The sequence below is a fragment of the Gastrolobium bilobum genome, unplaced genomic scaffold (assembly GCF_033153095.1).
Source record: "Gastrolobium bilobum isolate Gb01-03AN ecotype WA unplaced genomic scaffold, APGP_CSIRO_Gbil_v1 utg43837, whole genome shotgun sequence".
NCBI lineage: Eukaryota > Viridiplantae > Streptophyta > Magnoliopsida > Fabales > Fabaceae > Gastrolobium > Gastrolobium bilobum.
Genome location: NW_026897735.1, coordinates 1 through 25,099, shown reverse-complemented (window position 1 = coordinate 25,099; position 25,099 = coordinate 1). Strand labels below are relative to the sequence as shown.

Genomic DNA, 25,099 nt, shown 5'->3' with positions numbered 1-25,099 from the left:
GTCACTCTCACAATCTCAACCCAATCCCTAGGATTTCTTGAGATTCTTCTATTGTAGTGTTTTCTTCTTCCTTTGGTTGGTTGACTGCTCGAAATAGGGTTCCGCCATGGGATATTTTTGAGCGATTTTCATCACAAAACAACCCAGAAACAACAAACCAACGAGATTTTAATATAACATATTTTTAGCCACTTTTTAGAAATTTTGAAAGTTTAAAGAATGATTTTTCAAGCTATGGGTCGTGATTTTTCTTGGCATAAAATGTGTGATTTTTGTATTAAAAACAACATAAAATGGTTGAAAAATAACAGGGGAACTTAAACCCTCAAACCAATTTTCGTTTTACATCAACGAAACTATCAATTTAAAGAAAGATTGAAACTTTCATGATATGAACCCTATATTTCGTAACAATACATTCATGAACGAAATTTCTTCACTATAGGTAACGATTTCAAACAATTTTTGTGTCAATAGATAACTAAAAGCTTGTTTCTCAAAAGCCCCAAAGCAATTTAAGGTTTCAATGTATCGATTGAAAATTTTTTGAGAAATTTTCTAAACTTTCATGTAATTAAACCCAAAATTTCAGATTCATTTGGTTAGAAAATTTCAAAAACCCTAAGGTTTTCAAGATCAATAGAAAAAATTCCAAACAAAATTTTATCATGAACTTTAGGTTTTATATGCAAATTTAGAATTATTTTTATAATTAAAAAAATTTGGGTCTTATAATCATATATGCATAGCTTTGATACCAAATGAAGAAGATATTTTTCAACTCATTAGATATGTGAAAAGCTATTGTTTAGTAATTCTGAATGTTTGTTAAAAATTATATTATGTTTTACTGATTGAGAAAATTATATTAGGTTTACTTTTTTTTATTAATTTCATTGCATTTCTTTGTTATTTTTTTTATGGGGAAGATTATACTTACAATCTATTTTTGTTTACAACCATATCTTAATCGTTGATTTCCGTCAATCAATGGTTATTATTTTCACAAATCAAACTCATTAATTAATATTTAAATTTGCAATGAATGATAACCGTTGATTGACGGAAATCAATGGTTAAGATATGATTGTAAAATGTTGTAAACAAAAATAGGCTGTAAGTATAACCTTTCCCTTTTGTATTGACTCTTGTAATTTTGAATGTTTGTTAAAAATTCATATGGTTTTTTAAAATCTTATAAATCTGTATTTTCCTTTAAAATCTTATAAATTCTATTAAAATCCTTTAAAATCCAATCTTATGAAATCTTGATTGTAAAGAAAGTCTTTTAAAAAAGTCTTTAAAGTCTTTCCAATTCTAAAATGTCTTTTAAAATCTGTAGGATTTTTTTATCTCAATTTTTTTTTGAAAATCCTAATCGAATACACCCTTAGTATCAATACGAATTTGTAGTGCTATTGGTGTTTGTATCCCATTCCTTGTTAAAATTATACATGCTCTAAGCCCTGAGAAGGGTATTTTCTTTATAATTAAGGCTTTTGTTGCGGGTGTTATATTGGCCACTGGTTTTATTCATGTGTTGCCAGATGCATTTAATGATCTTACATCACCTTGTTTAAATGCACAATCATGGGGAGATTTTCCATTCACTGGATTTGTGGCTATATGCACTGCTAGGGCGTAGTCGCCCAGGGAACAGGATGGGTGGAGGGTTGGTAGCGGTCAGTCAACAAGGCTGACGTAGGAGAGGAAAAAGGGGTTTGGGTCCAAATCTTTGGGTCGACTAGAAGTGGGCCATCCAGAACAAAAACTGACATCGTTGACCATGAATTCTATTCATTTTGTAAATTTCTTTCTTATATTTCTTAGCACGCTTCAAATCAACTTTCGAAAAATGTATATATTATTCCCTTTCAAGTGTGGACATTTATATCTAGACCCATTTTTTTATCATATGCTTCAGTATCATGTCGACATTTTACAACACATTGTTATTCAATTAAGTAATTAATAAATAAAATCGTAGCGACTCATTGTCATCAATGTAAATGTACCTCGAAATCTCCTATTAATCCTGATTTTGAGGACCAATCATGACCCAATATATATCATCTTTTTTCTCTTTTTTGTACACTTTCAAGCAACCTCGTATCCTATCACCTGGCCTGGTTTAAGAGAAACATACAACTCTTGACTTTTTCTATCTTTGGGTTCCTTGTACTCCCAACTTTAACTAGTTGTTGGTGATTATACATGTGACCCAAGAGATGATGTTCGAGATAAAGCCAAAGCTCTTAGATACAAAATAGCAGCTTTAGTATCAATACTAATTTGTAGTGCAAATGGTGTTTGTATCTCATTCCTTAGTAAAATTATACCTGCTCTAAGCCTTGTTAAGGATATATTCTTTATAATTAAGGCTTTTGTTGCGGGTGTTATATTGGCTACAGGTTTTATTCATGTGTTGCCTGATGGAATTAATGATCTTACATCACCTTGTTTAAATGCGCAACCATGGGCAGATTTGCCATTCACTGGATGTGGGTCTATATGCACTGCTATGGGTGCCCTTATGGTCCATACTTATGTCACTGCTTATTTTCAAAAATACCATTTTAAGGGTACCCAAGTTGACACTTGGATTTGGAGAAGGAACTAGGGCATGTGCATGTTCACACACATACAACACATGGTCATGCACATGGAAATGTTCCTTCTGAGTCCTCACAGCTTCTTCGTCATCGGCTCATATCACAGGTACTATATTTAATTTTTTAATTTTTAAAAATATTATTCAAGTTGGATTTTCTTCTTATCTTAAATTGATAATTTTTTAATTTCTAAACTCGAAAGCTCTTTACCACTTGAACCGAGAGTTGTTTTGTTGATGATAACTTTTTTAATTTTGAATCTTTATTGATTGTGATTGAGGGTTTTTTTTGTATTATAGGTGTTGCAGCTGGGAATTGTAACATCTCGTTGTACACCGGTATTGTTAACATTAATTATGATATTAAGCGCAATTACAATCACATCAGTTCATTTATATAAATGCGAGTAAACTTTTTCCATTTATTACGCGGACATTTAAAACAATAAAAGGCGTAATAAATAAAAGTTGTGACTGTAATGTAAACTCTTTGCGGAATACTTATTTAAACAAATTTTATAACCTATTTTACTTACTACAAGTCACTCAGGGGTTCCCATAAACCCACTTAGCATAATTCTCCCTTTTACTTTTTCTACCCTTCCGAACATGGTTCGGTCATTACTTTCCTGCAGACAAACCGCATTCTAAAATATCTCATCTTTTGATATGTTTATCTAAACCCCATTACGTTTCTAGGAAACTATCACACGCTTTATTTAGAACACGTTTGCTCCGGATATCTCCGTTTGAAGTTGGACAAGCAAAACTGCCAAACAACCCCAAAACAGCTCAAAACATCCCTCACTCCACGAATTACTGCAGAAAATTCACTCAACCAATTGCTCTCAAATTTTTATAAAAATATATAGACGCTTCAACCTTCAATTTTATATATCATACACTTAATTTGACTAAGAAAAGAAGCGGGAATAAATTTCCCAAAATCGGTCCAGAACTGCCACAAGTGCAGTGAGCAATTGGGCAGTCTGCACTCTCTGCCTTATCCAGGCCGGTTGTCAACCTATAATTCTCTCACATTTTACCACAAGATATAGGACATCCCAAGCTTCAAAACGGCATATGGCACGTCCCTATCGGACCTCTGTGGAGGGAGATATGCTCTCTCAAAGTTTTCCTAAATTCTACCAATTTTACCGAAAATTCGCTAGAGTTTACTTTGTTTTTACAACAATCCCCAAGTTTGCAAATGCTTTCAATACCTCAAATGTACCTAATAACCAATGGGTTGCGCACACAAGGACCAACAATGCCTTGGGGAATTTGCAACCCAACTCAGTTTATAGTTATTACACAATTCATACCATATTACTCACTTTGGTAATCTTTAACTTATTTCAATCACCAAGGTCCATTTACATGCATTTTCTAAACATAAACATACTCCAAAACCTAAAATAGGCTTAAGGCCCTTCCATCATATTACATCAAGTATCCGTGTACAATTTCATCATCTCAATTACATATTACAACTTACAAATTCATAACTTTAAATTACAACTTGAAACATAAAGCTTAAAATGACATGTACACTAGACTGAAGCAAAATGACATGAACAAATATGACTATGAATCTCCTCCTACATACATATGGAATGTTCATGTCCTAAGTCTAGCTTAGGCTCAATGGCCATCAAAATGCAGAATCTAAAAATGTCCTCCAACACTCATCCTACGGGCTTCTTGCCCGCCGCTCCTGTGCCACTGCTACCTCCTAAAATAAAGCCCCAAAGACGGGGTGAGATATACGAATATATCTCAATAATCCAAAGGTTCTGGAGAAAACTCCGCCCAATGGTTCACTTCGATGCATATAAATAATATAAAACAACATCTTGAAAAACGGGATAAAGCAAGGGATTTAGAGAAACTAGGGATCGTAGGAATATAAAATATGCCGAAGCTGGAATGGTAGCTACCAATACCACGCAACGTCCTGCCTAATGGCTCGGCATATAAGCCTACGGGTCTCATCCAAGGCGTGTTCCAAGAACATCCAACCAAGGTACCCTTCATCCATATACACCCGAGACTTCCTAGTGTGCTCCTATCCGAATCACACACCACAACCCTAGGTCAACTGGAACTCCCTCATGGAGAACTATCCAGTGGAAGTCCGTAACGCCCGAAGGCAAACTGTCTACTGGCCAGAGACTCGGTACGTTCTATGTACCAACACACATACTAAATGCATGATCATGTTATTCTACATTACTTACATACATTTCCTACCATCACTCTCAACAGGCATGGTGGAACACACAAGGGGATCAAGCCCCAGTACCAAGAGGTTACGTTAATAAGCCTCTCACTTAGCTCCAAGCAGTATATTATCCAAGCTCGTTACTCAACAGAAATGCCTAAACAGAGGACATTCCCAATTATTCAAAATTCACACGAATACATGCAAGTTATCAGTTATACAAGCATGATTCTAATCACTTACCTCAATCCCACTTGATCCAGGACCAAGGGCAATCCACCGACTCACAGTTCAGGGTTCAAATCAACGTACGGCAACCTACAATAACCATGTACGTATCGTCAGTACACGGTAATTCTATCAAAATGCGAAAAACGTCAAAAATCTCCCCTACACCCTTGTAGGTTCGGCCAAACATGTGTAAATTTGAGATTTATTTTCCTAAATTTTCTTTCTCATTTTCTTAGGCATTCTTAGGTTGCCAAAAGGCCATATCAATTGCCGTTTTTCATTTTACGTCTTTTAAACGCCATTTTGCTTAATATTTCACTCTAGGATCCTTTATGACTCTCAACACCATTTATTATTTTTCATTGATTCTCCAACCTTCCAACCACCACACAACCCATCTATTTACCATTTTATTACACAACATATAATCCAAATAGTTTTTTCAACACAATTCCCTCACTTTTCCCCTACAAGGCCGAATTACACCAAGGCAATTCCCAAGAGATTTTCAATCCAATTTCATTATTCCACATCTCAAACATTCCTATTATAACATCACACAATCATACAACAACTCACCAATTTATTCCTAACACATTTTCAAAACTCAAAGTCATGACACCATCAATTTTCGTAAGTTAAAATTCCATATTTTTAACCAATAATTTTTATTGCATTTATAGCTAATACACATCATTCTAAGACCCATTCATGTACAAACATTTTCCATTTGAACTCTCTAAACACATCAATCAACTAAGACCTCTTTAGGGTTCATAAATTCAATCACATGATTCAACCGTTTAAATGCAAGGAAACTTACTCAAAAGCTTGGCACAAGGCTCCTCCGAAACATACTCCAGCATTGGAGCACCTCGAAGCTCCATGAACACAAATCTTGCCAAGTGAGCCGCGGCCTTAGGGGAAGAATATCTCACAAACTAGTGGCTTTCAAGGCTTAGGAGTACCACCACTGGCTTTAGAAGGCAATTTCCAATGAATTTCAACACAAAAATCAACGAATTTGGTTAGGTTTTGATTGATTTAGCAAGGAAGATGAAAGCTTGGTGTATTTCCATGGGGGAGGGGGGTTGGCCGCGGGTTTCAATGGGAGAGAGGAGAGAGATGATGATGACAAATGGGGTTATGCATATGTGGCATGCCCTACTTAAGTGGGGTAGGACCCACCGCCACCTCATGCGTTTCAAACTTATTTGAATTTCCCTCTGATTCCACTAAAAGTCCATGAATTCACTACCTATTTAAAAACTCTATTTTTTAACATTAACCATTGTCCTTTAATTACCCTTGATCAGATGAATCCTGAGTTTTCCGGTCGTTCGGAGAAAATGTTGTTTTAAGCTGTTGCGCGCGCCATTGGCACGCTTTCCCAAACTTACTTATTTCCATCAAATTTTATCAGAAATCATTTTCCCTAGTTCTATAAACCATTTATAACTCATATTTAAAACTTAGAGCTCAAAACTCAATCGGCACGCTTTACGGTGCAACTGTATCGCGGTATTTTTACCCGGTAAAAATACTATTCGTTGAATTTTCTGAAACTTGCCTAACCACTCAATTTTTTGTTCTGAACCCATTTCCAGGGTTATTTTTATCATCTAAGACCTTTTACTCAATTTTTATCTTCTTAGGGTTGCGTGTTTGCTAATTACCGTTTTACCATTCCTTTGTATTTTGGCCTAATTTTCAGGGTTTTCACTAATCCTTCCCTTTAATTCTCATTTAATATATTAATTTAAGATTTAGAAATGTGAGGTGTTATAGGAATTATGGTTGATTCTGTCGCAATAGGAATTTCTTTGGGAACCTCAGAGAATCCAAAGACAATACAACTCTTGGTGGTTGCTTTGACATTTCACCAATTCTTTGAGTGGATGGGACTTGGAAGTTGCATAACTCACCTATTACCTAGTATATATCATTAAGATATATAAGTTGTTGTTCACTTGCATCTAATATCTCCTAATGAAAATTTTGGGTTAAACTATATCACTGCCTATGCACTGACACACACACATAAAGGGCAAGTTATATCTCCTTATGAAAATTTGGGTTAAACTATCGCGCACGCTCCCGCACACATGCGAGCGCGCGCGCGCTCAGACACACACATGTAATGACTTTATACTAAGATTTTTGTGATCGGTTCAATGTAAGTGAAAAATTCTTTAATTTGTATATTTTTTTCGTTAAATGAGATAGATGAGATAAATCCAAAGCTCTTAGATATAAAATAGCATCTTTAGTATCAATACTAATTTGTAGTGCAATTGGTGTTTGTATCCCATTCCTTGGTAAAATTATACCTGCTTTAAGCCCTAAGAAGGGTATTTTCTTTAGAATTAAAGCTTTCGTTGCGTGTGTTTCTTTAGAATGAAAGCACTGACACACACACACACACACAAACAAAGGGTAAATTATATCTCCTTATGAAAATTTGGGTTAAACTATATCACGCACGTGTACGCGCAGGCTCACGCACACACACACACACGCGCGCACGCACACACACACACACACACACACACACACATATATACACACATTGGGTAAAATGACATTGTACTAAGATTTTTGTGATTAGTTCAGTGTAAGTGAAAAATTATTTAATTTGTATATTTTTTCTGTTAAATGAGATAAATCCAAAGCACTTAGATGCAAAATAGCAACTTTAATATCAATACTAATTTGTAGTGCAATTGGTGTTTGTATCCCATTCCTTGTAAAAATTATACCTGCTCTAATATCTGAGAAGGTATTTTCTTTATAATTAAGGCTTTTGCTGCTGGTGTTATATTGGCCACCGGTTCTATTCATGTGTTGCCTGATGCATTTAAAGATCTTACATCACCTTGTATAAATGCGCAACCATGGGGAGATTTTCCATTCACTAGATTTGTGGCTTTAAGCACTGCTAGGGGCGTAGTCGCCCAGGGAACAGGATGGGTGGAGGGTTGGTAGCGGTAAGTAAGCAGGGATGTCGTAGGAGAGGAAAATGGGGTTTGGACCCAAATCGTTGGACCGCCTAGAAGTGGGCCATCCGAAACAGAAACTAAAATTGTTGACCATGAATTTTATTCTTTTTGTTAATTTCTTTCTTACATTTCTTAGCATGTTTCAAATCAACTTTCGAAAAATGTACATATTTTTCCCTTTCAAGAGTGGAATTTTATATCTAAACCCAATTTTTTATCATATGCTACAGTATCATGTCGACATTTTACAACACATTGTTATTCAAGTAATTAATAAATAAATAAATCTATAGAGACTCGTTGTCATCAATGTAAATGTACCTCGAAATCTCCTATTAATCCTGATTTTAGGACCTACCTTGACACAATATATAGATCATTCTTTTTCTCTTTTTCGTTAAACTTTCAATCTTCCTCGTACCCTATCACCTTGCCTGGTTTAAGAGAAACATACAACTGTTGACTTTTTCTATCTTTGGGTTCCTTGTACTCCCAACCTTAATTAGTTGTTGGTGATTACACCTGTGACCCAGGAGATGATGTTCGAGATAAAGCCAAATCTCTTAGATACAAAATAGCAGATTTTTGTAACAATACAAATTTGTAGTCCAATTGGTGATAGTATCTCATTCTTTGTAAAATTATACCTGCTCTAAGCCTTGAGATGAGTATTTGCTTTATAATTAAGGCTTTTGCTGCGGGTGTTATATTGGCCACTGGTTTTATTCATGTGTTGCCTGAAGCATTTAATGATCTTACATAACCTTGTTTAATTGTGCAACCATGGGGAGATTTTCCATTCACTGGATTTGAGGCTATATGCAATGCTATGGGTGGCGTCTATGTTGCACCGACACGGGACAAGGAAAACGACACGACACGATACTCTATCACATTAATTTTAAAAAATGTTAAATTTCGACACGTTCCTGTATTGCAGTGTCGGGAAGTGTCAGACACGACACATCAGGGATTTTGAAGTGTCTGTGCTTCATTGGGTTCCGTTATGGTCGATGATACTTATGCCACTGCTTAATTTCAGAAAAACCATTTTAAGGGTACCCAAGTTGACACTGGGGATTTGGAGTAGGAACCAGGGCATGTGCATGTTCACACACATACAACACATGGTCATGCACATGGAAATGTTCCTTCTGAGTCCTCGGAGCTTCTTCGTCATCGGGTCATAGTACATGTAGTATATTTAATTTTTTTAATTTTTAGATATAGTATTCAAGATGGATTTTCTTCTTATCCTAAATTTATAATTTTTGAATTTTTAAACTCGAAAGCTCCTGACCACTTGAACCGAGAGTTATTTTTGTTGATGATAATTTTTTAATTTTGAATTGTTATTGAGATTGATAGAGGGTTTTGATTGCATTATGGGTGTTGGAGCTGGGAATTGTGGTTCATTCCGTCATAATAGGAATTTCTTTGGGAGCTTCAGAGAATCCAAAGATAATAAAGCCTTTGGTGGCTGCTTTGACTTTTCACCATTTCTTTGAGGAGGTGTGTCTTGGAAGTTGCATAACTCAGGTACTATATAATATATATCATTAAGATATATAAGTGGTTGTTCACTTGCATCTAATATCTGCTGAAGAAAATTTTGGGTTAAACTATATCAGTGCCTAAGCACTGACTCACACACACACACAAACAAATGGAAAATTATATCTCCTTATGAAAATTTGGGTTAAACTATATCACACACACGTACGCTCACGCACACATACGCACGCGCGCGCATGCACACACACACATATACACACATTGGGTAAAATGACTTTGTACTTAGATTTTTGAGATTGGTTCGGTGTAAGTGAAAAATTATTTAATTTGTATATTTTTTCCGTTTAATGAGTTAAATCCAAAGCACTTAGATGCAAAATAGCAACTTTAGTATCAATACTAATTTGTTGTGCAATTGGTGTTTGTATCCCATTCCTTGTAAAAATTATACCTGCTCTAATCTCTGAGAAGGTATTTTCTTTATAATTAAGGCTTTTGCTGCTGGTGTTATATTGGCCACTGATTTTATTCATGTGTTGCCTGATGCATTTAATGATCTTACATCACCTTGTTTAAATGCACAACCAAGGGGAGATTTTCCATTCACTGGATTTGTGGGGCTTATGCACTGCTATGGGTGCCCTTATGGTTTATACTTATACCACTGCTTGTTTTCAGAAATAAGATTTTAATGGTACTCAAGTTAAGAATAGGGATTTAGAGAAGGGACCGGGGCATGTGCATGTTCACACACGTAGAACACATGGTCATGCACATGGAAATATTCATTCTGAGTCCTCAAAGCTTCTTCTTCGTCGGATGATATCACAAGTAGTGTTTTTAATTTTTTAAATTTTTAAATATAGTATTCAAGATGGATTTTCTTCTTCTATTAAATTTATAACTTTTGAATTTTTAAACTCGAAAGCTCTGTACCACTTGAACCGAGAGTTGTTTTTTGATAATAATTTTTTTAATTTGGAATTGTTATTGATTGTGATGGAGGGTTTTGATTGCATTATGGGTGATGGAGCTGGGAATTGTAGTTCATTCCGTCATAATAGGAATTTCTTTGGGAGCCTAAAAGAATCCAAAGATAATAAAGCCCTTGGTCGCTGCTTTGACTTTTCTCTATTTCTTTGAGGAGATGGATCTTGGAAGTTGCATAACTCAGGTACTATATAGTATATATCATTAAGATATATAAGTGGTTGTTCACTTGCATCTAATATCTCCTGAAGAAAATTTTGGGTTAAACTATATCACTGCCTAAGCACTGACACACAGAAACAAACAAAGCGTAAATTATATCTCCTTATGAAAATTTGGGTTAACCTATATCACACACGCATACGCGCACGCTCACGCACCCATACGCACACGCGCTCACGCACACACACACACACACATATACAAACATTGTACTGAGATTTTTGTGATTGGTTCGGTGTAAGTGAAAAATTATTTAATTTGTATATTTTTCCCGTTAAATGAGATAAAGCCAAAGCTCTTAGATACAAAATAGCTGCTTTAGTATCAATACTAATTTGTAGTGCAATGGGTGTGATATTGGCTACCGGTTTTATTCATGTGATGCCTGATGCATTTAATGATCTTACATCACCTTGCTTAAATGTGCAACCATAGGGAGATTTTCCATTCACTGGATTTGTGGCTTTATGCACTGCTAGGGGCGTAGTCGCCCAGGGAACAGGATGGGTGGAGGGTTGGTAGCGGTAAGTAAGCAGGGATGTCGTAGGAGAGGAAAATGGGGTTTGGACCCAAATCGTTGGTCCGCCTAGAAGTGGGCCATCCGGAAAAGAAATTAAAATTGTTGACCATGAATTCTATTCTTTTTGTTAATTTCTTTCTTTCGTTTCTTAGCATGCTTCAAATCATCTTTCGAAAAATGTACATAATTTTCCCTTTCAAGAGTGGACTTTTATATCTAAACCCATTTTTTTATCATATGCTACAGTATCATGTCGACATTTTACAACACATTGTTATTCAAGTAATTAATAAATAAATAAATCTATAGCGACTCGTTGTCATCAATGTAAATGTACCTCGAAATCTCCTATTAATCCTGATTTTAGGACCTACCTTGACACAATAAGTAGATCATTATTTTTCTCATTTTCGTCAATCTTTCAATCTTCCTCGTACCCTATCACCTGGCCTGGTTTAAGAGAAACATACAACTGTTAACTTTTTCTATCTTCTGGTTCCTTGTTATCCCAACCTTAATTAGTTGTTGGTGATTCCACATGTGACCCGAAAGATGATGTTCGAGATAAAGCCAAATCTCTTAGATACAAAATAGCAGCTTTTGTATCAATACTAATTTGTAGTCCAATTGGTGTTTGTATCTCATTCCTTAGTAAAATTATACCTGCTCTAAGCCTTGAGATGAGTATTTTCTTTATAGTTAAGGCTTTTGCTGCGGGTGTTATATTTGCCACTGGTTTTATTCATGTGTTGCCTGATGCATTTAATTATATTACATCACCTTGTTTAATTTTGCAACCATGGGGAAATTTTCCATTCACTGGATTTGAGGCTATATGCAATGCTATGGGTGGCTTTTATGTTGCATCGACACCGACACGGGACAAGGAATACGACACGAGACGATACTCTAACACATTAATTTTAAAAAAAGTTAAATTTCTACACATTCATGTATTGCAGTGTCGGTGAGTGTCGGGAAGTGTCGGACACGACACATCAGGGATTTTGAAGTGTCTGTGCTTCATTGGGTGCCGTTATGGTCGATGATACTTATGCCACTGCTTAATTTCAGAAATACCATTTTAAGGGTACCCAAGTTGACACTGGGGATTTGGAGAAGGAACCAGGGCATGTGCATGTTCACACACATACAACACATGGTCATGCACATGGAAATGTTCCTTCTGAGTCCTCGAAGCTTCTTCGTCATCGGGTCATAGCACATGTAGTATATCTAATTTTTTTAATTTTTAAATATAGTATTCAAGATGGATTTTCTTCTTATCTTAAATTTATAATTTTTGAATTTTTAAACTCGAAAGCTCCTTACCACTTGAACCGAGAGTTATTTTTGTTGATGATAATTTTTTTAATTTTGAATTGTTATTGAGATTGATTGAGGGTTTTGATTGCATTATGGGTGTTGGAGCTGGGAATTGTGGTTCATTCCGTCATAATAGGAATTTCTTTGGGAGCTTCTGAGAATCCAAAGATAATAAAGCATTTGGTGGCTGCTTTGACTTTTCACCATTTTTTTGAGGAGTTGGGTCTTGGATGTTGCATAACTCAGGTACTATATAATATATATCATTAAGATATATAAGTGGTTGTTCACTTGCATCTAATATCTGCTGAAGAAAATTTTGGGTTAAACTATATCACTGCCTAAGCACTGACTCACACACACACACACACAAACAAATAGCAAATTATATCTCCTTATGAAAATTTGGGTTAAACCATATCACACACGCGTACGCTCACGCACACATACGCACGCGCGCGCATGCACACACACGCATATACACACATTGGGTAAAATGACTTTGTACTGAGATTTTTGAGATTGGTTCGATGTAAGTGAAAAATTATTTAATTTGTATATTTTTTCCATTAAATGAGATAAAGCCAAAGCACTTAGATGCAAAATAGCAACTTTAGTATCAATACTAATTTGTAGTGCAATTGGTTTTTGTATCCCATTCCTTGTAAAAATTATACCTGCTCTAATCCCTGAGAAGGTATTTTCTTTATAATTAAGGCTTTTGCTGCTGGTGTTATATTGGCCACTGATTTTATTCATGTGTTGCCTGATGCATTTAATGATCTTACATCACCTTGTTTAAATGCACAACCAAGGGGAGATTTTCCATTCACTGGATTTGTGGGGCTTATGCACTGCTATGGGTGCCCTTATGGTTTATACTTATGCCACTGCTTGTTTTCAGAAATAAGATTTTAATGGTACCCAAGTTAAGAATATGGATTTGGAGAAGGGACCAGGGCGTGTGCATGTTCACACACATAGAACACATGGTCATGCACATGGAAATGTTCATTCTGAGTCCTCAAAGCTTCTTCTTCGTCGGGTCATATCACAAGTAGTGTTTTTAATTTTTTTTAATTTTTAAATATAGTATTCAAGATAGATTTTCTTCTTATATTAAATTTATAACTTTTGAATTTTTAAACTTGAAAGCTCTGTACCACTTGAACCGAGAGTTGTTTTTTGATAATAATTTTTTTAATTTGGAATTGTTATTGATTGTGATGGAGGGTTTTGATTGAATTATGGGTGATGGAGCTGGGAATTGTAGTTCATTCCGTCATAATAGGAATTTCTTTGGGAGCCTCAGAGAATCCAAAGATAATAAAGCCCTTGGTGGCTGCTTTGACTTTTCTCTATTTCTTTGTGGAGATGGATCTTGGAAGTTGCATAACTCAGGTACTATATAGTATATATCATTAAGATATATAAGTGGTTGTTCACTTGCATCTAATATCTCCTGAAGAAAATTTTGGGTTAAACTATATCACTGCCTAAGCACTGACACACACAAACAAACAAAGCGTAAATTATATCTCCTTATGAAAATTTGGGTTAACCTATATCACACACGCATACGCGCACGCTCACGCACACATACGCACACGCGCTGACGCACACACACACACACACATATACAAACATTGTACTGAGATTTTTGTGATTGGTTCGGTGTAAGTGAAAAATTATTTAATTTGTATATTTTTCCTGTTAAATGAGATAAAGCCAAAGCTCTTAGATACAAAATAGCTGCTTTAGTATCAATACTAATTTGTAGTGCAATGGGTGTTATATTGGCCACCGGTTTTATTCATGTGATGCCTGATGCATTTAATGATCTTACATCACCTTGCTTAAATGTGCAACCATAGGGAGATTTTCCATTCACTGGATTTGTGGCTTTATGCACTGCTAGGGGCGTAGTCGCCCAGGGAACAGGATGGGTGGAGGGTTGGTAGCGGTAAGTAAGCAGGGATGATGTAGGAGAGGAAAAAGGGGTTTGGACCCAAATCGTTGGTCCGCCTAGAAGTGGGCCATCCGGAACAGAAATTAAAATTGTTGACCATGAATTCTATTCTTTTTGTTAATTTCTTTCTTACGTTTCTTAGCATGCTTCAAATCATCTTTCGAAAAATGTACATAATTTTCCCTTTCAAGAGTGGACTTTTATATCTAAACCCATTTTTTTATCATATGCTACAGTATCATGTCGACATTTTACAACACATTGTTATTCAAGTAATTAATAAATAAATAAACCTATAGCGACTCGTTGTCATCAATGTAAATGTACCTCGAAATCTCCTATTAATCCTGATTTTAGGACCTACCTTGACACAATATGTAGATCATTCTTTTTCTCATTTTCGTTAATCTTTCAATCTTCCTCGTACCCTATCACCTGGCCTGGTTTAAGAGAAACATACAACTGTTAACTTTTTCTATCTTCTGGTTCCTTGTACTCCCAACCTTAATTAGTTGTTGGTGATTCCACATGTGACCCGAAAGATGATGTTCGAGATAAAGCCAAATCTCTTAGATACAAAATAGCAGCTTTTGTATCAATACTAATTTGTAGTCCAATTGGTGTTTGTATCTCATTCCTTAGTAAAATTATACCTGCTCTAATCCCTGAGAAGGTATTTTCTTTATAATTAAGGCTTTTGCTGCTGGTGTTATATTTGCCACTGATTTTATTCATTTGTTGCCTGATGTATTTAATGATCTTACATTTCCCCTTTTCTTCTTCCTCTTATGGATATGGTATGAGCATGGAATTACATACCTAGTACAGTGGGTTGCCTCCCACTCAGCGCTTGTTTAACGTCACGAGCCTGACAGTTATGATCTATTTTACCTCTAATAGAGCAACTGTCAGTAGTTGCCTATCCACAGCACTTCCAACATATAACTTCAATCGTTGACCATTGACTGTAAAACTTCTGTCCGAATCCAAAGAACTGATTCCTACAGCCCCATATGGTTTCATATCCTTTACCACAAACGGTCCAGACCATCTAGACTTTAACTTCCCTGGGAACAGCTTCAACCTGGAATTGAACAGAAGTACTTGATCCCCCACCTTGAAGTCTCTAGGTGTGATCTTCCTATCATGCCATAGCTTTGTCTTTTCCTTATACAAACTGGCACTTTCATAAGCAGACAAACGAAACTCATCCAATTCATCCAGTTGTAATAATCTTTTCTGTCCCGCTGCTTTGGAATCAAAATTCAGATATCTCACAGCCCACAAAGCCTTGTGCTCCAATCCAACTGGCAAATGTCTTGCTTTTCCAAACAGCAACTGAAATGGAGACATCCCAATAGGAGTTTTGAAAGCGGTCTTGTGTGCCCATAAGGTGTCATCAAGTTTCTTGGACCACTGGGTCCTAGCATTCCCAACAGTCTTCTCCAATATTCTCTTCAATTCCCTGTTGGAAATCTCAACCTGACCACAAGTCCGTGGGTGATATGGAGTGCTTATTTTGTGCCTCACTCCATACTTAGCCAAGGCATACTCCACCATCCCATTATCAAAATGAGTGCCCCCATCACTAATGATAGCTCTAGGGACTCCAAATCTTGAAAATATATTCTTTCTCAGAAAAGCAATCACCACCCTGGAATCATTGGTTGGTGTAGCTATAGCCTCAACCCATTTGGAAACATAATCAACTGCCACCAATATATACTTGTTAGAGTAGGAAGAAGGGAAAGGTCCTATAAAATCCATACCCCAAACATCAAAGATCTCCACTTCCTGGATATTGTTCAACAGCATTTTATGTCACCTAGAAATATTCTCAGTTCTCTGACAGTTGTCACATGCCTCCACAAACTTCTTTGCATCCTTGTATAAAGTGGGCCAGTAGAAGCCACTCATCAAAACTTTTGCTGCAGTTCTCTCACCTGCAAAATGTCCACCATATGCAGAACCATGACAATGCCACAACACATCATTCTGTTCTTCCTCTGGAATACACCGTCGGATCACACTATCTGAACATCTATAGAAAAGATATGGCTCATCCCAAATATACCTCTTAACATCATGCAGAAATTTCTTCCTCTGTTGCCATGTTAAATCCTTAGGCATCAATCCAGCAGCTTTATTTTTGGCAAAATCAGCAAACCATGGTGGTGTACTGATAGATAAGACTTTATCCCCAACCATCTCTGTTACAGCACATATTGCCAAAACATGTTCATCAGGAAACTCTTCTCTGATCACTACTTCTGGCCCTTCTTGAAGCTCTTTTTCTGTAATCCTGGATAAGTGATCAGCCACCAAATTTTCAACTCCCTTTTTGTCCTTGATTTCTACCTCAAACTCTTGCAACAGTAACAACCAGCGGAGCAATCTGGGTTTAGCATCCTGCTTGCTCAACAAATACTTTAAAGCTGCATGGTCAGTGTAAACAATAACTTTTGATCCTAACAGATATGGCCTGAATTTGTCAAATGCATACACAATAGCCAGTAATTCTTTTTCTGTAGTAGCATAATTCTTTTGTGCATCATTTAAGATCTTACTGGCATAGTAAATGACATGCAACAATTTATTCACTCTTTGGCCCAATACCACTCCTACGGCATAGTCACTGGCATCACACATTAATTCAAATGGTAATGAAAAATCAGGTGCCATCATGATAGGTGCAGTGGTCAACTTTTCTTTTAAAACATGAAATGCATGCAAGCATTCATCATCAAACAGGAATTCTTGATCCTTAACTAATAACTTGCATAAGGGCTTAGCAATTTTTGAAAAATCTTTTATGAACCGCCTATAAAATCCTGCATGACCAAGAAAACTCCTCACACCCTTAAAATTTACAGGTGGAGGAAGTTTATGTATCACATAAATTTTCGCCCTGTCCACCTCAATTCCATTCCTAGACACCTTGTGTCCAAGAACTATACCTTCTGTCACCATAAAGTGGCACTTATCCCAGTTCAAAACCAAATTACAGTCTTGATATCTTTTCAAAACAGAATCTAAATTCCCTAGACATACATCAAAATCAGAACCAAATACAGAAAAATCATCCATAAAAATTTCAATGCATTCTTCTATCATATCAGAAAAAATGGAAAGCATGCACCTTTGAAATGTGGCAGGAGCATTGAATAAACCGAAAGGCATCCTCCGGTATGCGAATATTCCATATGGACATGTAAAAGCAGTCTTCTCCTGATCCTCTGGTGCCACAGCTATCTAATTGTACCCTGAATAACCGTCCAAGAAGCAATAGAAAGCATGTCCTGCCAACCTCTCTAGCATCTGATCCAAGAAAGGAAGTGGAAAATGATCCTTCCTGGTTGCCTTATTCAGCCTCCGGTAATCAATGCACATTCTCCAGCCAGTGATTGTCCTTGTGGGAATCAACTCATTGTTCTCATTTTTCACCACAGTCATCCCCCCTTTCTTGGGCACGGTTTGCACAGGACTCACCCAAGCACTGTCTGAAATTGGGTAAATCATCCCAGCATCAAGCAACTTCACCACCTCCTTCCTCACTACTTCCTTCATAGTGGGGTTGAGTCTCCTCTGTGGTTGCCTTACTGGTTTGACGTCTTCTTCCATCAATATTTTGTGGGTGCAAAAGGAAGGATTAATACCCTTGAGATCTGAAAACTGCCATCCAATAGCCATTTTATTCTTCTTGAGTACCTTAATCAACTTCCCTTCTTCCTCATCAGACAACATTGCATTAATGATTGCTAGATATGTTTGATCATCCCCAAGGAACACATACTTCAAATGTGAAGGTAATTCCTTAAGTTCTACCTTAGGTGCTCCTTTTGGAATGTTATCAATATTCTTCTCAAGCTCTTCCACTTCTGGCTCTTCTTGGTAATCCTCTGTACCTACCTCTTCTTCTGATCTTTGTTCCTCAACTGGGAATTCTTCTTTTTTATTCACTTCTTCCACAACCTCCTGTATCACATCCAATCTAAAATAATCCTCCACATCAACAGGATGCTTGATGGTTTCAAATACATCAATTGTGACTGTTTCCTCATCCACCCTTAGCAACAACTTTCCTTGTTCAACATCTATCAAAGATCTTGCAGTTGCTAAAAAGGGTCTTCCTAACAATAAAGGACTTTCTGTATCCTCTTCCTCCATGTCAAGAATCACAAAATCCACTGGAAAAATAAACTTGTCTACCTTGACCAAGACATCTTCAACCACACCTTCAGGCCTCTTGATAGATCTATCTACAAGATGCAGAATAAGATTGGTCTCCTTTAAAGTGTTAATTCCCAAAGCTCTACATACTGTCAACGACATCAAGTTTATACTGGCTCCCAAATCACACAATGCCTTTCCCACCTCCACATCTCCTATAGCAATAGAGATACTGAAGCTTCCTGGATCTTTCATTTTTGTTGGAAGCTTCTTCTGGATTAGGGCACTACACTCTGCTGTTAGGGCCACTGTCTCACCATCAGTTAATTTCCTCTTCTTAGTAAGAAGATCCTTCATGAATTTTGCATAGTGAGGCATATTTTCCAGTGCTTCAGAAAATGGTATGTTAATTTGTAAATTTTTGAAGATATCCAGAAATCTTGCAAAGTGCTGCTTCTGAATCTCTTTCTTCAACCTCTGAGGGTAGGGAACTTTAGCATATAGAGATAAACTAACTGGTTGTTCTTTCTTGTCAGCCATCTTCTTCTTTTCCTACTTCATCATATTTTGTGGGGAAGCATTTTTACCAACTTCTACCTCTCCTTCATTCTTATTGTCCTTCCCTTCCTCTTCTTTGTCAACTCCAACTATAACATCTCTAACAACTACTTCCTTCTCACTTTTCTCATTTCTCATTTTCTCTCCTTCATCATCAGAGACTACATCTTCAACCACAACCTTTTCTTCATTCTTTTTATTTTCCACCTTCTTTTTTCCTGGTTGAAGTACCAATCTACTTCTTGTCATAATTGCTTTACAATGCTCCTTAGGATTCACCAGTGTATCACTTGGAAATTTCCCTTGTGGTCTCTCTGATATCTGTCTTGATAATTGACCAATCTGGGTCTCCAAATTTCTGATTGATGCTTCCTGATTTCTGAAAGAAGTTCTGGTCTCCTGCATGAATGCAGTTGTCTCTTCCCTGAATGAAGTAGAACCCTAAATATAATCCTGAGTTGTCTTAGATAACTGAGCAAACGCTTTCTCCCATGCAGCAGGATCACTTGACTGCTCCTTCATATGTGGTGGTGGAGGATGTAATGGTGGATTCAATTGGTGGTTGGAACTATAGCTGAATCCTGGGTGTTGATTCTTGTTTTTCCATGGTGGCATATAAATATTCTTTCCCTGATTGTTGTAGTTCCTTTGATTCTTCTGATCATACCACACTCCATTCACCTCTGCTTGTTCTGATGATCCCCCATAATCACACTCCTCTGTCACATGGCCCTTACCACAGATAGCACATACACTCTTTGTTTCCACAGAAGCTACCTTTTGTGAAGAGAGTTGCTTATTAAGGGTATCTAATTGTTGCTGTTGTTGTCTCTGTGTCTGCATCAGTTGATCATTCCTTGCCAACAAAGCATCATACCCATCCAACCTGATAATTCCTGTCCTTCGGTCAGCCACTGGAGCATTATCAAATTCTTGAGATGCTAATGACTCAAAGTTATCCAAGGCTTCTTGAGGGGTCTTGGTAGTCAATGATCCACCAGCAGTGGCATGCACCAAGGTTCTAGTGTTAGTGGTCATTCCTTGCAGGAAGATTGCTGCTTGTTGCCATGCCTCAATTCCATGCTGTGGACATTTCCTCAACAAAGTCTTGAATCTCTCCCAAGCCTCATAAATAGATTCTGACTCTTTCTGCTTAAAGCTTGTAATTTCATCCTTCAACTTGGCCCTCTTGGATGCTGAGAAAAACCTTTGCAAGAACTTGGTTTGCAAATCATCCCAAGTTGTTATACTTCCTTGTGGCAATGATTGCAGCCATCTCCTTGCATCATCCGTCAGTGAATGAGTGAATAGTCTCAACAGAATTGCATCTCTTGTGACACCGTTTATCTTCACAGTATCACTCAACAATAGGAAGTTCTCTACGTGCAAGTAAGGGTCCTCCGCACTGGTTCCAGCAAACTGATCCTTCTTCACCAAATGTATCACAGCAGGCTTCAATTCAAAGTTGTTGGGCTCCACTGTTGGGCGCACAACACTCCCAATTGGAGGAACCACTGCAGGAGTCATGTACTCTCCTAGTGTCCTCTGTGGTGGTGGTGGTCTGTGATTCTCTCCCATTATCTCTTCCTGATTAACCGTACTTGATTCACCAATTTCTTGCAACTGTCTCCTTTGCCTGGCTTCCCTTTTGTGCTTCCTCAATGTCCTTTCTAATTCTGGATCATACAACAACAAATTTGGATCATGTGTACCTCGCATGTACCAGAATCAAAATTGACCAGAAATTTAACATAAACTAAAATACTGAAAATAGAAGGATTCAATATTAGAATTCTATAGTATCAGTTAGTGTTGAAAAACAAATTCCCCGGCAACGGCGCCAAAAACTTGTTGGACGTTTAGCAAGTGCACTAGTCGTACAAGTAATAAAATGATGAGTAAAGATCGTTCCCACGAGGAATTGTGTTCAAACACCAATATACCATAGAAAACTAATTTGAATCAAATAAGAGTTTGTAAAAATCATGAATAATTTGTCACCAGAAAATTGATTTTGAGTAAATTGACACAAAGTAAATATGGATTAGGAATTAATAAAAACAACAAGTAGTCAGAAAACAACTTTCCTCTATGATAACCCATATAAAAATTGATCATATGATGAATTCCTTTCCATGTGATGTTAATCAACCTTTTACTTATCATCAAGATGTAATCCCTTACTACCCTGATAGAAACATTAATCAGAAACCCCAATCCCTGGGTGATTTCTTTCTTAATACATGCATGAAATACTAAGGTTTTAAGATTACATCAGAACTCTAGCATCAATCCCTTGAGTACTAGAATTCTGATGTTGAGATTATCAAATACAAAAGTCATATAAACATCCCTGTTCTATACTACTTCTTTGATAGAAATAATTAACTCAGAAAATCTCAAATCAGCACATGAAAAATACTTCATCATATTAATCAAATCAACATAATATTATCATGGAGTTCCATTGCATTCAGACTACAAAGACTCTACTCAGACATGACTAAGGAATAAATAAGAGAAGAAGAAACAAACCTCATTTCCATGTTGAAAGTCTTCAATCTCCAAACTATTACAAGGAAATCCTAATACAAAAACTAAGAGAATTTAGAGAGAATTCAGACTAAGTTTAAGAGAGAGAGAGAGAGTTCAGATCCCCAAAGATTCTCATCTAAGTGTCAAGGCTTTGCCTTATATAGTGTTACAATTAAAAACAGAAAACTGATGTGGGCGCTAAAACGTCCATAAGTGGTCGTTTTAGCGTCCATACTTTACGTATGCTCAACTGCTTTTAACTGATTTCAACGCTAAAACGTTAAGGAATGACCGTTTTAGCGTCCAAACTTGGTGAATGCTCAACTAACTTTAACTGACTCCAACGCTAAAACGTTTGATTTGGACGTTTTAGCGGTGAAGACCAGAATCTTTTTCCACTTTAGGGCGCTAAAACACATATTGCAGGCCGTTTTAGCACCCAAGAACAGCAATTTTCCATCTTCTTAGTGTAGCAGTGCGCTAAAACGCTCTGTGTGGATGTTTTAGCGCTCATCACCAGCAAGTTTTGGCCTCTTTCTGTAACAGGGCGCTAAAACGCTCAGTGTGGACGTTTTAGCGCTCAACACCAGCAAGTTTTGGCCTCTTCCTGTAACAGGGCGCTAAAACGCTCAGTGTGGACGTTTTAGCGCTCAACACTTAGGCAATTTTTCTCCTCTTGAGCTCCAGAATCTTCTTCCTTCTCCAGATGTCTTTCAAGCTTGCTTTTCCTACAAGAATCATACAAATTTCCAATAAAGCTCTTGAACTTGTAATTGAGGACATCTTAGGACATTAACCTTGTTTTTCATCATTTAATCACACAATTTGATCCTAATTCCTGCTAAAAACCATGATGAACTAAGGGTTCATCAGTGGATTATGAGGTTCCTGGAGGGGTGGTACCTAGAGCTACTGTGGTGGGTCTTGGGATGGTAGGTCAGGATGCCAACGCTGCAGATGTGATTGAATCAGGTCCTTCAACTGAAAAAGGGACCGATACTCAGGGCGGTCACTAAGCATAGTTTGATTTTGTTTACTTTCCTGCTTTGTATGGTTGGTATGTCAACCATTGTTTTGTACTCCTCTTAATAAATAAAATTGCCTTTGTTTACTCAGGGCGGTCACGTGATCTTTCCTCCAGGAAGGCTCGCCGACCTCTACCGGGATCATGGCTTCAGCGCCGTAAGTCAGTCTGAAAGGCTTTTCTCTAGGGATGGATTGGGCTGTAGTCCTATATCCCTAAAGGACATTCTCCAAGTTTTCAACCCACGATCCTTTATGTGATTCCACTTTCTTCCTGATTCCTCGAGCCATCTTTTTGTTGTCTGACTTTACGAATCTGTTGGACTGGGGATGTTTCACTGCGGCAAAGTGATGTCTGATATGCAGGTTTTGCATTAATTCTCTGAACTGGGCATTATTAGGTCAAAAGCTTGTTGGCTGGAAAATATATTATGATGAAGAACGTTCTAGTTCATTAAGAGAAGACACATTTGTTCTCTCAACTTCAACCTAAGTGCGCAAGTGCACGCATCAAGTAATAAATGGGACTATTTGTGTCCAGATTATCCTTCCCACGAGGATAGAACTCTAATTAATGCCCTAAACTATTTTAAAAAGAGTAAAAATAAAAAGAAAAGTTAGTAATTGACCTGTTTGGTCAAACGTTCCCTACTGTCTTCCTCAAGAACAGTAGGTTCAATCTGACAGCAAACAGTTCTTCGCTTCGTTATGTATGATATCCTTCTTGTTGAGAGAAGGAACAACAATATTCATGAGAGATTTGATAGATACAAGATTGAACAAAGAAAAATAGTAATTAAGAGACAACAGTGTGGAAGCTTTTAAAACAGTTTTAACACAAGGAACGGATCCACTACTCCATTCTTAAATAGCTATTTTCTCTACTCAAGAGTTAACACTTTTGTATTTGTTCCAATCTCTTCACTGCCAACTCTGATTCCTCTCATGGACTAAATGGCTCACAAGTTTCCATATTCTTATGGCTCCCTTGACTCCAACAGTTAATTAGCACAGAACCTATAAATGAGCGAGGTGGTCCCTTATTCCTAAGGCAACCAGCAGTGTTGTTTCCACAAGATTGTCTTCCCCCTCTGGTTAAGCTGTCTGAAATCCCTTCCTTGTGGAAGTTCCTTTCTCAGTATGTGTTTAATTTCCATTGATAAACAATGAATATAGCTTACTTATCCAGAGAAATACAAAAGCTCAGTACAAAAGTTTTGAAAATAATTCTTTAAGAACTTTGCAGCTTTTCCGTTCCACAGATAGTTTAGCCCATGGCTACTACTTTAAACAGAATTATTCCAAACTGAAATTCCATAGACCCGAGATTCAGTTCAGAGATAACGAGTAGAAAGGAAAGAAATAACACTTATATTTAATTGGAAACAAATTAGGTTACAATAAAATGGAAAGTGGAGAATATGGTTGTTGCTCGTGAGGAGTCTCAAGTGGTTGATATAGAATATAGAAAAAGTGTTGTCACTTAACTAAATGTCAAAATATACAAAAGAAAAACTATAAAATAAACTAAGTGATCTCTTCTTAATGAACTCGATGATGTTCTTCGTGCTGGGACGTCCTATTTATAGGCAGAAGAGCGAATGGCAAAATGTGTAATTCCCTTGGAGTTGTTTTCTTGACTGCATGAAAGAGGCGGTGTGAACAGTGCTTTGAGGGGCGCAAGTGGCTGGATGGGACAGTTATTGTTGAGATTTGTCTTTCCTTCTGATCTTTCCCATGCCTTGCTTTCCTCTTAGCCAATACGAACCGTTTATTCCCTGCTGCGCACGTCTCCTCTTGCTTGATTGTTGCACCGCTTATGCTTTATGGAAACTCCTTTTCAACGTTTCCTGAAAAGTGGTCAGAGAGATTGAGTGAGTGGAGCAGGTGTATTTAATGTTCCCAATCTGTTCCCCTTTTGGTATATTTTCAAAGGATTATGTCACTATCCGTTCCCCACTGTGTTTTTGTCAAAAAGATATTAAACAAGTGCTTTTAGTGCTAAAGTTGCTCATCAGATGAGGGAACATATGGTATTTTGCCATCAAAATGTGCTTAGATGGGAACGAATATTTGTGGAACGGATGATATTTTCAATTTAGAATAATTATTTTTAAAGTAGTAGCCATGGGCTAAACTATCTGTGGAACGGAAAAACTGTAAAGTTCTTAAAGAATTATTTTCAAAACTTTTGTACTGAGCTTTT

At 37.0% G+C, this 25,099-nt stretch overlaps 1 non-coding gene and 1 pseudogene across 1 annotated transcript; both read left to right on the top strand.

The window, feature by feature from the left end:
• Positions 1 to 1,580: 1,580 nt before the first annotated feature.
• On the top strand, positions 1,581 to 23,386 carry LOC133309629 (uncharacterized; annotated as a pseudogene).
• LOC133309630 (small nucleolar RNA R71) lies at positions 20,411 to 20,517 on the top strand. Its single transcript, XR_009751358.1, has one exon. It is a non-coding gene; the product is annotated as a small nucleolar RNA R71 (small nucleolar RNA).
• Positions 23,387 to 25,099: the final 1,713 nt, after the last annotated feature.